This window comes from Balaenoptera borealis (assembly GCF_965194805.1).
Source record: "Balaenoptera borealis genome assembly, chromosome: 18".
NCBI lineage: Eukaryota > Metazoa > Chordata > Mammalia > Artiodactyla > Balaenopteridae > Balaenoptera > Balaenoptera borealis.
In genome coordinates, this window is record NC_138877.1 from 58,774,297 (window position 1) to 58,792,095 (window position 17,799).

The 17,799-nt window shown below is 35.5% G+C and overlaps 1 long non-coding RNA gene across 1 annotated transcript in view; it reads right to left on the reverse strand.

Moving 5' to 3' along the window:
• Positions 1–1,701: 1,701 nt before the first annotated feature.
• Positions 1,702–17,799, reverse strand: part of LOC309615503 — a 423,643-nt gene continuing 407,545 nt past the window's right edge. Inside the window, exon 2 of the long non-coding RNA XR_014236884.1 lies at positions 1,702–10,877. This is a non-coding gene — a long non-coding RNA (uncharacterized lncRNA). The remainder of the gene's footprint in view (positions 10,878–17,799) is intronic.

Here is a 17,799-nt window from a genome sequence, read left to right on the forward strand (position 1 = left end):
TGTTTGCTGAGAAAACTTCAGGAATATATAAAACAGTTGAAGAGAAACATAAAAATTGGTAGAAATTCAACATGGTTTTATAAGAATAAATTGTTTTTAATAAAATAGAATTCTTTGGAAAAGTAAATTAACATGTATGCATTTGGTGTCTATGATAACGTTCTTACAATTCAAAATTCTTTGTTTTTTGCGATGTTTCTAAAAGCCGTTTCACTAATAATCAGTCATTCCATAAGTGAGTACAAATTTTTAAAAATTTTCTATTGTTTTCAAAATGGAAAACTTACTTACACTAAGGACGGAAATAGAGGTTGTTAGGAGGATGGAGTAGTCAAGTTTACACAGAGTTGGTGAGGAGACCACTTACACAGCATCTACAAGAGGTGGTGTACACTCAGATTTTCAAATTTGAAGACAAATATTAAAGAGTAAAACACCAAATCAATAAGTCAAAATGATAAAAAATAAACAGGGAAGATCACTCTGCTACCAGGCAATACATAAAGTGTCAGAAATATTATAAACTTAAAACTCTTTGCTATAACTGAATTATTAATTAAACTGACCTGAGAAACATTAAGCAGTGTCTCAGACATATAAAACCCATTGATAAGTGGAAAGGAATCAAGAATTATTTTTTAAAGAAGAATAGACTGGTTAAATGTACCAAAGAGATCCACTAAAACTAAATCAAAGTTATCAAATCTGCAAATAGTGATTATTGCACATACATGAATAGATTAGATCAGAAAAGTACAGGCCCAAGTGTTTATTAGGAAGAATATCTATTTTTCCATTTATAATCTATACCCCATTAACTGTTTTTTTTAAAAACAGGTATTTATTCTCACCCTCATGAGTCTGTTGGTTGACTGTTTTGTTTTTTTTTTTTTAATTAGTTAATTAATTAATTTATTTATGGCTGTGTTGGGTCTTCGTTGCTGTGCGTGGGCTTTCTCTAGTTGCGGCGAGCAGGGGCTACTCTTCGTTGTGGTGCACGGGTTTCTCATTGCCTTGGCTTCTCTTGTTGCTGAGCATGGGCTCTAGGTGCTCAGGCTTCAGTAGCCGTGGCTCACGGGCTTAGTTGCTCCACGGCATGTGGGATCTTCCCGGACCAGGGCTCGAACCCGTGTCCCCTGCACTGGCAGGCGGATTCTTAACCACTGTGCCACCAGGGAAACCCTACCCCATTAACTTCTTATTTAATTTACTGTGATTTGTAGTTATATTTCTGCATTGCATGTTAACTGATTTTGACATATACATATATATATATGGCAAATTCAAATGATTAATACAGAGAGCTGCTTCTTGAAAAGATTACATGACAAAATACCTCATAAATTCTCTTACAAATTTAGACATTAACTCAAACTGAAAGAGTTTTAAAAAAAAAATGGAAGGGGCTTCCCTGGTGGCGCAGTGGTTGAGAGTCTGCCTGCCAATGCAGGGGACACGGGTTCGAGCCCTGGTCTGGGAAGATCCCACATGCCACGGAGCAACTGGGCCCGTGAGCCACAATTAGTGAGCCTGCGCGTCTGGAGCCTGTGCTCTGCAACAAGAGAGGCCGCGATAGTGAGAGGCCCGCACACCGCGATGAAGAGTGGCCCCCGCTTGCCACAACTAGAGAAAGCCCCCACACAGAAATGAAGACCCAACACAGCCATAAATAAATAAATAAATAAAAATTTAAAAAAAAAAAAAAAATGGAAGAAAATTAGAAAAGGTGGTGCCAGAAGAGCTTCTTGACAAGCCACTCAATCATCTTCAATTTCTCTGTGGGACTGTATTAAACATAAGATCTCCAAAACCAGGAAGGGTGATTCGCATTAGGTAAAAGTTTTGTTAGTAATTTTATCATCCATTCAACACCTTCTCCAATTGTCAGAAATTGGCTAATATTATTACGGGGTTTGAAGGAAGCAATTTAGGAAGGGAACATTGCCATAAGTTATAGTGCACCATAAAATCACATTTAGCAGTAATGCATTTTTGAACTTTTAGTTTTAAAGTATATTTATAACATCATCTTATGATAAAATATATTTAGGCAATTCCTAAAAACAATTTGAGAAACATCAGAGTGAAGAATTTGTTTATTCTTCTATGAGGAAAACTAGTGACTTAAATATTTAAAATTTATTTATAAGTGAGATTTATTTGTCTATACTTTCTAAAAGGTAAAAATCTAAGAATGATTAAAACACATTCATTCAACAAATATGTATATTTAAACTAATATATTAAGCACTCTGCTTGGTTTAGGGATTGATAAACAACTAAACACATAACTTCTATTTGTAGGATTCTAATCTAGTGAGGATCTTAATATGAGAGTGAGTCTAGTGAGTTTACTAATCTATCGACACACCTTATAATAATTATTATTGTGTTGATATCTATATTTCTTGTCTTTATGTTGAATGGCATTGTGTTTTTGTCAAAGTGCACACAAGTAAATTCTACAACATTTAAATCATTTTTGAACGTAGGTATTAATTTAGTTAATAATTATTGAGTGTTTTCCAAATGCCAAAAACCATACTAAGCATTTAAATTCACTATACAGTTGTAACTATTAAATAAGAAAACAGCCCAATAACAAAAAGAGCTATTATTATCCTCATTTACCATTAAACATCTTGGAGACAGTAAATAATTTTCTCAAGCTCACAAAGAAATTAATTGCCAAAGCCAATGCTGAAACCCACATCTGCCTGCCCCAAATGTTCTGCTTTTAAATACTTCATTATACTGATGTCAAATTTTATTTTATGTTTTTATCATCCTGCCTATATAAATGTTTACGTTAAATTGTGCCTTTCTGAAACATAAAATTCAATTTTACGTAGATGAAGGCAATAGAATCGATGAACTGCCAATAAGGATTTTGCCAAAAATCCCCAACTGTGTATAAATTTATACTATTCTTTCCTGTGTCATCAGTGTTCTTCTTGTGATCAAGGGCATAAGTTGGAAGCACTCTGTCTCATGTTAATGAGGTTAATTATTCTGACTAGGGCCATTGAACAGTGGTAAGTTAACTATGCTAGAGATAAAACTCAAGACTTTAATTATATTAATATCATGCTTTATTCTATAAGACTTTTTTTAGTATAAACATTCACTATAAATAGGAGATAAAGAGTTGTTTCCAAAGCTAGCCTAATCTGATTCTACTTGAATTAATCATAAAATGTATATACTTTCACATACTGAAAAAGTGATCTGACCACTTCATGAAACAAGGATAAAGTGTGTGGGATACACACGTACAGGCATCACCATCCATGTGTCATCATTTTCCACATAACACCACTGTACTACTTGCTAATATTTTTTAAATGCCAGAAAGATAAATTTTGAGAATTTGCATGATTCCTATATCAAATATCTATATCAAAGAAAGTTTGGTACATTTTCAAAACTCTTAAAAGCTGAACTTGTTAAATAAGTATATTTTATTCAAGGCTGTAAGGTTGGCTGAAAATGTAAAAAAAAAACAGTCAGATATTTTTAGTGATTTAAATATTCATGATTTAAAATTAAATGTTCAATTTAATTGCTTTATACTCCAAAGAGATTTTAATAACCTCTACATCACTTAGTATGTTTCCACGTTGCATAAGACAGTCGTAAAGACAGAAACGTGAATACATCCTGGTCCTGTGTATCCAAATAATTCAAAATCTTGTTAGAAAGTATTTGTGCCTCTAAACAGTCAGTGAATTATACAAGAAAACTTTGAAGGCTTCCTTTATCTGTTAGAGAACCGTCATACTGATGGTTTCCAAACGTTTAAATTTTATCTAGAATGTTTGAATTGAAACACTCTGAAAGAAACAAGTTTTATAATTTACTTCCTACTCTGTTAGATAACATTTGTGATTTTCTTTCTTTAAAACTTCAAGAAATTTTTAAATTTTATTTTTAATACCTACATGTGTTTCTTTCCTCTTAGCCACTTCTTTGAGTCTCCGGAATTTACATGAAGAATTTATATATTCTGTCATGACTTGTCTGTCTCTTCCCACACCTGTCACTTGTCTGATTAGGTGAACAGATGACTGTCTTCTCAATTACATTCTAGAACACCATCAAATTCTCCTAGAATAACCTACTGGGTTTGCATCAATCTGAACCGTGTTCTCTTCTGCACTCAGTTAATTTTCCCCAATTTTCTCTTTTACCTCCTATTTTCACTTTTCTGTTCTCTGTATTCAGTCTATTCTTTCTATCAAGACAATACTTACTCCCTGAAATTGGCTCAGGTATTAATAATTTAAAACCCTCCTTCTTTTCTTATAAAATGAAACTTTGAAACTAACAGAAAGAAGTAAGATTCTCTTGAAAAACAATACTCTAATTCACATGAGAAAAGGAAAGAGAGAAACAGGAAAATTCAGGACGGAGAAATTTCTCCTGTGAAATGATATAAGAACAAAAGAACAAGGATCTCAATTTTATATATACAAATATAATATATTCATTTGTTATGGTTGATATTTTCTGAAAAAGAGTACAAGTTAAAACATCAAAATATAAGCAATACATTATCTGCCCTAATTAGAAGCAAAATTATACATACTAATACACTTTTCTTCTTCAAATACATTTTTCCCACTCATCTCTTCTAATGAGTGTTTTTCAGTTTATAATATAATATCTTCTGTCTTTCCTGATTTTTAAAAATTTCATCATAAACTGTGTTTAATAAAAAAATTATTTTTTCCGAGTCATTAACAGAGTAAAGTGAAAGATTTCAAACAAAATCCCAGAAACAGACCAACCAGAAATTAGAATTTATCATTTTTCTCTGTCACAATTTTATATTTAACTTTGCTACCATCATCACAATGATAATTTGTGAATCACAGTGCAATAGTTTTACAAATAATATTCTTAGAGTAGCTGTCATGATCAGAATACAAAAATACATATACACATTAGTGGAACAAAAATCATTTCAAAACTAGAAACTTACCTTCTCATGATTTTATAATTTTTATTGGATTAAATTATCAAAACAATATAAATCTACATTTAAATATTTTATTAATTTTTATAGGTAATATGAGACTATGAAAATGATTTTCATGTAATTAAAATGTGTAATCTTGTGAATATTTTCCATAGACATAGACATTATACCATAATTATGATTTTGTAAAGTTTATTGAACTCCTATATGAGAGAAATCAATATTTGGTAAGATTTAGAAATATGTATGCTTTAAAAACGATATTATATTCATATTTATGCCAAGAACATTCCTGAAGCATTTAACTAAACTATCAATACTAGCCATGGTCTACAATTAGACAAGTGTGATTTGCCCTTTGAATTTCTCACAATCTACTGGAGAAATATTTTTATATTAATTCTGCAATAGCATTGACTCTCTTCCCTCAGCTTCCATGACATGCATCACCTGATTCTATATGAGCTAAATAAGTTTTGGCATAAGGTCAATTGCCAAGGGAATTGGCAATGATTTATTTCTTCTTTCCAAGGAAAGAAGAAATATGATACAAATAAGAAGGGGGAAAAAATGGAATACTGATAGGTTTCAGTCATATAAGAAAACTCCCAATTGATACCATATCCACTGGTATAGTAACAGATGGCTAAAGTGTATATTGAAAATCTATGAGAATTAGCGATCCATGATGCTGAGTCCTTGTGAGCTAAATGTTTTTGGCATCAAGGTCAATTGCTTCTGTTGATCCCCTGTCTTAATGTGTTGCTATTTCATCCTAAAACTGGTGGATGTTCACATCAGGAGCTCAACTCATCTGGGAGAAAGAGAAGAGAGCTACCAGGTGTTGGAGTAGCCAATTAAAGCAACAAGTCAAAAATGAAAGAGTTAATCTTTAATCACTACAGCCGTGGTATAAACAAGAATCTAAAAATGGAGGGAGTGCTGACTCCCCCTGTTCCACTTTACTCCATGGAATGGCATGTAGGTTGAGTGGCAGTGGGTCATCCCACTGTTGAAGGAGCCCCAAACAAAAGGCTTCAGCAGGTTTCTGGACCGTGGGGTAGGGACAGCGGGGAGGTCAAGGAGGAAGGGCTAGGAGTGGAAAAGTCCTGGGAACTGAGTCAGAGTGTAGAAAAGTGGCTTCAAGGTTGCCCCTCCTCCCACCATAAGGAGGCCTCAGTGGGAGACGCTTGAAGAGGACCTCTGCCCAAGCCTCAGATAAAGAGACCCAGGAATGAAGGCACAGGGGCTATGAAGGCAAATATGCCACCAGCATGACTGGCAGAGGCCCGAGTCCTTGATTGCAACTGTCCTCAGAGATCGCAGTGCATCGGCTGTGCACCAAGCCTGGTGTGGGAACAACAGCTTTTCCCCATGAGGCATGACAGGTAAAGCCTTTGTAATTGCCAGAAAAAATCACACATAGTTTTTTTTTTTCTCTTTCTCAGTTACTTTATTTTTTTTTAACATCTTTATTGGAGTATAATTGCTTTACAATGGTGTGTTAGTTTCTGCTGTGTAACAAAGTAAATCAGTTATACCTATACATAATATCCACATATCTCCTCTCTCTTGCATCTTCCTTCCACCCTCCTTATCCCATCCCTCTATGTGGTCACAAAGCACTGAGCTGATCTCCCTGTGCTATGCAGCAGCTTCCCACTAGCTATTTTACATTTGGTAGTATATATAAGTGCATGCAACTCTCTCACTTCTTCCCAGCTTACCCTTCCCCCTCCCCATGTCCTCAAGTCCATTCTCAACATCTGCGTCTTTATTCCTGTCATGCCCCTAGGTTCTTCATAAACATTTTTTTTTTTAGATTCCATATATAGCACATAGATTTTTACCCAGGAGCCAGACTCCTCAGTTTACATTGTGATACTCACTTCAGTAACTGTGAGAATCATTGTGGAGAATCACCATTAACGCTGTAGAAGAAAGTAGCTGATAGCCTGCTTTAGAAGCTTCTCCAAATAATTCTTTACAAGTGTGGGTCAAGACTTAATCCTTACAGATAAAAAAGAGCAATTAAATAGAAAGTTAAAGATACCAACTGAGTTGCATAGTTATGTGTTCCCCGATGCATAGGCCTCTCTTTCAGTACTTGGGAAAATCTAGGACTCCCCGTAATTACTACATATTGCCTCCCGAATTTTGAGAAAAAGATGAGAGGAGCAGGTAAAGGAAACAGACCTAGGGGATGTGAAAGTGAATTAGGAAGACTGTTCAGTGGTCATTTTAAGGTTATGTAATAAATTATTTCAAGTTTATCTAAAGAGAGGACAGAAAGAGCCAAGGCATTGAGATGGTGGAAGGAGTGTACTTATAAAAATAAATTTCAAATGAGTGACCCTGAATGCAGGAAAGGTAGCATAGGATTGCTTCTTTCTTCCTTCCATAACTTTGTAAGATCCAGGGGAAATTCATTAAACACACGCTCAATTGTTTATCTTTTATACGCTGGCTCTTGACCTGACAGCTGGAGAATCATTCATCCAGACATAAGACTCCTTGAGAATGTGAATAGTTGTAAGTGCTGATTATATATGTATGTTTATAACTATATATCTTGGTTCCAAGAGTTCCACACATGGAATGACTAAAAGAGAACAGCGGAGCTTCTGGCTCCTGTGGGCAGGATATAGATTCTAGGAGAAAAGAGCCATCAAAGCTGCCAGGGCTTCTTTTGAGGCAAGTCAATGCAAATTTGAACGATAAATTCTGTTTTGAGGTGGGGGGAGCATGGAAATAGTTCTTAAGAGCCAAGCACTTTAATCCCACTTTGGAGGACGGTGCCCACCCGCATCCCACTGTTGCCTAGGTGAATGACTCAGGATTGGGAAACAGCTTGTCTTCCCTGGGGAATCTCCACTGACAGATGTTACCAAGTTACAGAGAAAAGACAACCAGAAATAAAATAAGCCTGAGGGTTTTTTTTAAAAAAAAAAAGATGTTCACAGAAAATCAGGGTAAAATATAAATTAATTTCATATTATATTTATAATAATTGGAACAATACATTTAGCTTCATATTGACTCTAACATAAATACATACTTAAAAGTTATTTAAAACCATGTTTTATGAGATAATTTAAGTGGTTTTAAAAGATTAGAATATATCTTATATTTAGTTTGACAATCAGGTGCTTCCTCCTATGAAAGTGAATCTTTACATAATGGTCCAAAAAGCTACTATTCCAATGTATTTAGTCTTTATCAGACCAGCATTATGACTAACTGCAGGATATGAACACTGATATTTCTTAGATTTATATACTCAGGCAACCTCAAGTCCTTGTGCCAGAGTCTCAGTCCTATTCACCTTCTCTACAGAAATGAGTATCTGCCTCTTTGCAGCCATTGACAAAGTTTATCTCAAAAGAGTACATGCAATATAATTTCATCTTTTCTTTTTTTTTTTGTATTCTATATTATGTAAAGTTCAAGTAAATTGGATGGGATATAAAAATATGAATCAGGTTATATATACTAGTCAGTGGCTTAAACTTTTTTTTTTTAATTAATTAATTTATTAATTAATTTATTTATTTATGGCTGTGTTGGGTCTTCGTTTCCGTGCGAGGGCTTTCTCCAGTTGCGGCAAGCGGGGACCACTCTTCATCGCGGTACGCGGGCCTCTCACTATCTCGGCCTCTCTTATTGTGGAGCACAGGCTCCAGACGCGCAGGCTCAGTAATTGTGGCTCACGGGCCTAGTTGCTCCGCGGCATGTGGGATCCTCCCAGACCAGGGCTCGAACCCGTGTCCCCTGCATTAGCAGGCAGACTCTCAACCACTGCGCCACCAGGGAAGCCCCAGCTTAAACTTTTTTGAAGAAATTATATAATGTAAAGAGAGCTTTCTAAAGTATAAGATACACAAAATGATATATGAAAAAATGTATGCAATTCTATTACAGAAGTTAACAGAGTTTATGGACTCAAAAATTCCATGAACGGCTCTAAACCTGAGTAAAACAGGTGAAACAAATATAACAAAAATAAATTTCAATTGGTGAATGACCTAAACTTTAAAGCTGTAAAATAACAGAGAGACACGTATTTTTCTAATTTGTCTAAGCATGACTCCAAAATCAAAGAGCATGAAGAAGGTAAACTACATATAAATTAAAAATATTTCTATATATCTGAGAAATGGTAAACTAAATTTAGAGGAAGCTGGAGAAATACTTGATTACAACATACATTAAAAGTATAGTGTGTGTTTCCCTGATACATGAAGAAGCTCTACAAATTAGTAAAAAAGTAAAAGAGTATCTTAATAACAAAATACATAAACTATATAGTCTATTCCTAAAGAAGACTATATAAAACAATTTCAAATTTAAGTTTTCAAAGAAAGGAAAATAACAGTGGAGACAACATTTTTTTTCTATTATACTACCAGATATATATGCATACACACACTATGCTGAGTATGGTTCAGGTAAAGGGCCAGGTTCACATAAAGGCACTGTGACATGAACACCAATATAAGCAAAAAAAAGTTTGTACATTCTTGTATGTACAATTTTAAGAACATGTTGTAAAAATATACATAAAATGTGGACAAAGACGTAAATCTAAAGGTTCCTTATCTTAATGTTACTTATTGTAGCAAAGAATTACAAATATCTTTAACAAATTTGGAGTACTTTTTTAAACAAATGATGGTATTTCAGAATAATGAGTATTTAAAAGTGACGCTGCAGATTAATTCTCTTTATGTGGAATATTTTAACTTATTTTACATGTGTTTCAACATAAAAACATATCCCAATAAATTATAATAACTTTTTATCTATAAAAATGACCCATACTGAATATTACCAGTGTTTTTTATGGCTAGTAGACTTATGCTAATTTTGATTCTTTAATTCCATGTTTTACAGTTTTTCTACAGCATAGTTTTCCTTTTAGAATAAAATGTATTTAGTTCCGAACCACAGCAGAAGTATTTAATGCAGATTTTCCTTGTAAGTGTTTTTAAATATATTGAATAAGTATTAATTGAATTGCTGCTTTAAAATCAAATGGTGGACATAAATCACAGCAAGATCCTTTTTGACTCACCTCCTAGAGAAATGGATATAAAAACAAAAATAAACAAATGGGACCTAATGAAACTTAAAAGCTTTTGCACAGCAAAGGAAACCATAAACAAGATGAAAAGACAACCCTCATAATGGGAGAAAATATTTGCAAATGAAGCAACTGACATAGGATTAATCTCCAAAATTTACAAGTAGCTCATGCAGCTCAATATCAAAAAAACAAACAACCCAATCCAAAAATGTGCAGAAGACCTAAATAGACATTTCTCCAAAGAAGATATACAGATTGCCAACAGACACATGAAACAATGCTCAACATCATTAATCATTAGAGAAATGCAAATTAAAACTACAATGAGATATCATCTCACACCAGTCAGAATGGCCATCATCAAAAAATCTACAAACAATAAATGCTGGAGAGGGTGTGGAGGAAAGGGAACCCTCTTGCACTGTTGGTGGGAATGTAAAATGATACAGCCACTATGGAGAACAGTATGGAGGTTCCTTAAAAAACTAAAAATAGAACTTCCTTATGACCCAGCAATCCCACTATTGGGCATATACCCTGAGAAAACCATAATTCAAAAAGAGTCATGTACCACAATGTTCATTGCAGCTCTATTTACAATAGCGAGGACATGGAAGCAACCTAAGTGCCCATCAACAGATGAATGGCTAAAGAAGATGTGGCACATATATACAATGGAATATTACTCAGCCATAAAAAGAAACGAAATTGAGTTATTTGTAGTGAGGTGGATGGACCTAGAGTCTGTCATACAGAGTGAAGTCAGAAAGAGAAAAACAAATACCATATGCTAACACATATATATGGAATCTAAAATAACTGGTCATGAAGAACCCAGGGGCAAGATGGCAATAAAGAGGCAGACCTACTAAAGAATGGACTTGAGGACACGGGGAGGGGGAAGGGTAAGCTGGGACGAAGTGAGAAAGTGGCATGGACCCATATACACTACCAAATGTAAAACCAGTAGCTAGTGGGAAGCAGCCGCATAGCACAGGGAGATCAGCTCGGTGCTTTGTGACCACCTAGAGGGGTGGGATAGGGAGGGTGGGGGGGAGGGAGACACAAGAGGGAAGAGATATGGGGATATATGTGTATGTATAACTGATTCACTTTATTATAAAGCAGAAACTAACACACCATTGTAAAGCAATTATACTCCAATAAAGATGTTTAAAAAAACACACACACACACACATATAAAATTAGAAGAAAAAAAAAAATCAAATGGCGCCCGAGAAATATTTTTTCAAGTTGTGTAACAGGAGGAACATTACACTTAGAATTTAATTTTTGAAACTCTAGGCCTTTGATAATTATTAAATGATATGGGAAATGGCTAATACATAAAAACTTACTACACTACTTATAATCAGTATATGCAGACAACAACTGCAGGGAACACACACGCTATGATTCTTCAGTTAGAGTAGTGAAGATGAGTCTACCGCAAGTGTTAGCCTTCTAGCTAGGATGACTTTCCTGTCATAGATAATTATGGACATTAGCTGTCCTTGATAGCTTGGTATCAAAAGTGACACTGACTTTGAGTATATGAATGGGAGGGAAAAATAGAGAAGTGGCTGTTAAAATAAATTGTAATCAAATATAATTAAAGAAGATAGATTATTGAGTTTATTGAAATAAGCCAAATGAGGTAGTGTGATTTCAATATAATATCTTTTGTTTTGAATATTAATCATATTTTACCATTTCTAAAATTATTTTATTGAAATTCAATTTTTCCCCATGAGTAAAAGATAAAGATTGAGATGTGCTGTTCTAACAATATAAATTTTTAATCCATTTACTATTTCTCAAATTTTGTACAGGAAAATATGTGTAAAAGTTTTTAAAATGAATCAGAAAAGGAAAAATAACTTGTGTTCATCTAAGAAAAGACACCACATTGCGTACTAAAACCTCGAAAATTATTTCTTAATGTACTTTTGGCCTACTTGTCATGATTAAGAATATTTCAAATAAAATATTAATTCATTCATTTATAACAAAACTTTACATTTTAGAGAATATGAAAATTTCTTCTCTGGCTATTTATCCTGATGAAATGTAAATATGTCATTCTTTATCTGATTGCTGGGGGCATACAAATCCAAGTTTGGCCAGGAGGATCCCCACTTTATATGTGTTGGAATAGTCTGGACGATATAATTTGGAAATTATTCTTTTTGTTTTCATTTTTTAATTGTTATAGTAATATTTGCATTAAAATAAGCGAAAATGGGTTTGGTAGAACTCCACTTTGAAAATATAGCTTCTTTGGTGGTCTTTTCCAGTAGTCCCACTTTAAAACTTGGTTATATCTATAAGATTACTTGAGACCACAATTCTCTCTTTATGTGAGCCTTTTTGTAGAAATGTCAACAAAGGTTACCCTTGGAAATATGGCTTGTTTGGTGGCTCATTAGTAAGACAAGGTGTGGATGTGTAGAAAAAAAAGATATTTTTGGTAATAGTTTTTTAAAATCAAATATGTTATAAGTTAATAAATATAAATAAACTTACTCAAGACATAAATATTTCATAGTTGTATTATATTTTTAAAGCCTGTTCAATTTTTGAATCTTTGCTGGTTGATGATAAATTATATAGTCAACCCTACCTATTACCATCATCCAGAAACATTGACTTTTTATTGTACCCAAAGTTCTGTGTGAATAAAAATCCCTCATAAATCTCTGAATGCTCTTTAACAATGAAATATCAAAAATGCCCCCAACTCTTTTATTATCGAGCTATTAAAGTTCTTGGCATGATGTTATCAGTAATTAGAACTCAAAATAACTTATTTATTCAAATTCTTCTAATTTAGTCTTTTATACATTTAAAAATATAACTTAAAAAATGTATGTACAGTACTACTCATATAGCTGGAATTAAATGATTCATTTATTCAAAATAAATACATAACTTTTTAAATAGCTTTTTACATTACCTGGCAAATACACTAAAGGTTTTGTGTTGCCTGTTCTCTTGTATGATGGATGAAAATGTACTAAGCTCGCTAGCTTTTTGTTTTTGTATGTCTTTAAATACAGATATAGAGTCAAGACATCTCATTGCTTCAATTGAGTTGCTATGTCAAAATGTTTTTATTAAAATTGTTTTCATTAATTTATCTTTTTACCATTTGTTGCAAATGAACAGTGAAGTGATAAAAAATGATAGATGCCAAAGACAAGAGGAAAAAACAAAAAAACAAAGAAAACAAATTCTGATTACACTAAACAGACCTTTTTACATTTTCAGGCGGACTTTGACTAAACACTGTGTTCCTTTCAGAAGTAAATGATAGAGCTCTTTAGAAAAGCCACTCAAATGAATTCCTATGACCTCTAACAGGCTTTAGGAAGCTAACTCAAACTGAGAAGAATTAAAGAAAAGTAAGATATTACCTTGAAACTAGAAAATTGATGCTCAAGTAATTCTGGAATTAATGATAATCTGATGTGTGAGATGTACGCCTAATATATTTGTCATAGATCCGTCTAAGATATTTAGAACAAAGTGTAAAAGCATCACAGTGGGTGGGGAAGGGAAAAAACATGGAAAATGAGTAGCATCTTTTTCAAGAGTTTAAACTTCTGGAATGACTTCAAGGAAAGCAGAATTAGCAAACTATTATAGTAATTAAGCCTAGTTTAAACAAAAGATCTTCCCATGGCAAGGTCTGCATCTGAATAAAATGAATATAAGTAAGATATTACATTTCCTATTATTTTTGTTACTAAGTTACTATTGTCATCTTCCCTCATTCTGGAAAAGCACTAAAAGTAGAACATCTGCTTTTGATTAAATTGGTGTACCAGTATTTCTGTTCAAATCCCAACCATAATTAAAGATTGATATTCCTATCATCTTAAAAGATGTTTTGGAAATTACACCTCATTTTTAAACATTACTCTCCTTTTTATCTAATAGTTATACTTCTTTTTGTTTCTCAAAAATAAAATAAAGTAAAATGACCTGTTCTGTAAAGGTTAAAGCCATTGTTCTAAATACTCTTTAGCACATGACAGATTTTTTATGATGGTTGCCTTGGTTAGTTTAGCTAATAAATGAATCTTCTAGACAACTTTCATATGCTTTTCTTTCTGAAAGTTTGTCAAACTGCAACATTATCCAAGAGCTCAGTTCTTTGATTTATGTTTAATAGTGCAAGGGAGGACTCTGCGTTTAAAAGAAAATGAGAGATTGAAGAAAAAAAAAAGCTTTCAGTAAGTGTGGTTACAACTAAATTTTTTTCTTTTTATTCCTCAAATTTGGACATTTTCTATTACCCAACCCTTTATTTTCTTCAATACCTTTAGTGAAACTATGTTTAGAACTATCCTAATAGAATCTGATTACTTGCCATAAATCTAGAAAGAATGTCTTGACATCTTCAGCTCTGATTCTCACTGACATCTGAAACTCAAAATGTAAAATATGAACCACACGTTCAAGCCACTTCTTCCTACATTTCCTACTTCAGAAATTTGCCCCACTATCTGCATCACATTGGTCCACTCTATTGATGACATCACTTTAATTGTGACCGATGAGCAAGAAATGGCAAGTGTTGTGAATGAGTTGGTAACACACTCTACTCTAGAGGATGCAAGGCAAACCCTACCAAGATTTAAGGGCTTGCCACATTGGTAAAGTTCTTAGGGTCCAATTAGCTGGGGCATGCTAGGACATTCCACACCAAGGTAAAGGTTAAGTCATTGCACCTTGTGCCTCATACAACTAAGAAAAAACGGAAGGCTTGGAAGGTGTCTTTAGGTTTTGATATCAGCGTATTCCATACTGTAGAATACGGCCATCACCCATTTATTGGTGTGTAAGGCTGCTAGACTGAATAAGGCAGGAAAAAGAAAAGGGTTTGTAGCTGTTCTAGACTGTGACATAAGAAGCCCTGTCACTTGGGCCATATAACCCTACAGATTTCAAGGTACTTGAGGTATCTCTGGTAGAAAAAAATGGCATACGGATTTGCTAAGTATTTGCTAATACTGACAAGTCTTAATACAACGGTCAAAGTGCAGACAGACACTAGGACTCTGGCGATGCCAACTGCTGCAGAAAACTATACAACATTTTAAAATCAGTTCTTGGCATGCTCCTGGACCCTAGTAGAAAGGGCATCTGACTATGGGCCAGCAAGTGATCATGTGTCTTAAACGTTCCACTGTGCAGTAGATACTGATACTGTCAGATCCACATAATTATGGGTGAGCTCAGAAGCAGACCATCAGAAAATGCAAGTGGGCTCAAGAGGACTTAGCGAACACAAGTTGCACAAGTCAGGTGCCCAGCACCGCATGTCACCCACCAATATTGAACCAGTACCTCTCTCACAGCTGATATCTATCCCTTAATGGCCTCCCTATGAGGAGCTGATGAAGGATGAAAGCATCTGAACTTGGTGCATGGATGGGTCAGCGTGGTGTGAGCGTATGAGCTAAAAATGGGCTGCTTTTGCACTAAAGCTCTTCTCAAACGTGGCCCTTTCTCAAAAGTGAAAGAGAGCACTGAAGGAAATTCTCCCAATGGGTACAGGTTAAGTTTGTTTACATGGAGATAGAAAAGAGAGATTGGCTTAGTTTGTTCGATTAGGGGACTGGGAAGAATGAGATTGAAATATTGATTACAAGAAGACCAAAGAAAGAATTGTGTAGATGGACCTACTGACATGGGGACAAAGTATAGAGATCTTTGTATCACAAATGAATGCCCACTAGAAGTGTCCCTAAACAAGTAAGTAGACAACAGATTCTCCAGTGGGTAGATTTCAGTCAGTCTCTGCTCTAGGCCAATCCAGTGCTTATGCAGTGGAATCATAACTATCAGTACTGTAGGGGCAGAATAGAGGCCCTATAGCATCGGCGCCTTCAAACCAAGGGCTATCTACTGGTGCCGCTGAATAAATACTTGCCAGCAATAGAGGCCAAAACTGAATCCCCAGTATGATACCCTCCTCAAGGGGAATAACCAGCCACTTGGTAGCAAGTTGATTATATCAGGTCCCTTCTACCCTAAATGGGTAATATTTCTTATTGATTGAGATTGACACATATTCTTGGATGAATTTGCTTTTTTTTCCTGCAGTGCCTGCACCATCATTATCCAGGGGCTTCCAGAGTATCTCATCTCCATCCTGGGACAGCACATAACATCTCCTCACTCCAAGGAATCCACTTTACAGCAAAGGAGATGTGGTAGCGAGCACATGATAATGAAATCCATTGTCTCCATCCACATACTACATTCCAAGTTGTTTCCTGACAGAGCAATGGAATGGCCTTTTGAAAGCATAGCTGAGGAGCCAGTAAAGAAATGACATCCTCACAGAATAGGCTCTATCTTTCAAGATAGAATATGTACCTTAAACCAATGGCTTATACGGTGCTGTGTCCCCAGAGGTACAATACATAGGTCTAGAAAACAATAGGTTTAAGTAGAAGTGACCCCACTCCACCACTGCCAGTGACCTGCTTGAGGGATTTGTGCCCCTCACTCCTGGTTTCCAGACAAGGGGTGCTTCCACAGGGTGGACACAGTGAGAGTCCGACGGAACCTTAGGCTAATGCCACCATCTAACCAATGTGACCTTCTTGTGCTAATAAACCAGCAAGAAAAGAAAGGAGTTAATGTTCTAATCCAGGTAATTGACGCTGAGCATCATGAGGAGAAAAGACTGACACTACATATGAGGAAGAAGGAAAAATAGTTTTACGCTTAGATGATCCTCCAGATCATCTCTGGCTGCTCTCATCTCCTGTTCTAACTGTAAATAGGCAAGTGTGGTAATCTCAGCTTGATGAGGGTGTGGTGTCCAGTGGCTGACCCCTCACGAAGGTCTGGGTCAACCCACCAGATAAGCCAGTGAAGCCACCTAGCCAAGCCGAAGTACTAGTCTCCCAGTGGAAATCTAGATTTCTGAGGGAAATCCTAAACAGGCCGTGGAGGGCAGCAAGGAAGAGCAGCAGAAAGAACCTCGAGAGCAATTGCGGCAGCAAGGGTAGTCGATCCCGCTCTTCCTCATCATGTAAGTTTTTCCAGACATTGTGAAAAACCAGAATCAAGGAAAAGCCTGGTCAGAATGGAGGGAATTTAATGTAAGAGTTGAGTGATGAAGGAGGTGGAATGCCCCGTCCAGATTCTTTATACAGGTGGCGGTCCCATCCCACAGGTGTTGTGACTGTTGGCCAATAACAACCCACAGTTTCTCCCTTCCCCAGAGAACTGCCCAGACCAAACAGGAGCCACCAGACCTGGAGGAATCTATCCCACATTGGGAGTCAGACCTCAGCCAGTGACTGACTGAAGGCAATGAGTGATTGCCCCAAGGTGGGACTCACTCTGTGTTGCAGTTTTGTCCCCAAAGCTTCCTTGTGTGCTAAGATTCAAGATAGTCTCTAAGTACATTCTTAGGGTTCCCCCCCTCCCACCTTCCCTGTCCTACTTTCCTCATTCCTTTTCTCTTGAGAGTACATCCCAGATAATTCACTTGATTAGGATCCCATCTCATGCTCTACTGCCAGGGAACTCCACCTAAGACCTGGCCATGCTTTTTAACATCTCAGCATTATTACATATGGTGTTTCCTCTATCCAGGAGCTAGCACTTCCCTTATCTAACAAATTCCTACCTATGCCACATATCAGTTAAATTGCCTTCTATTCAGGGAAGATTTCATAGATATTCAGAGTCAGGTGCCCATTTT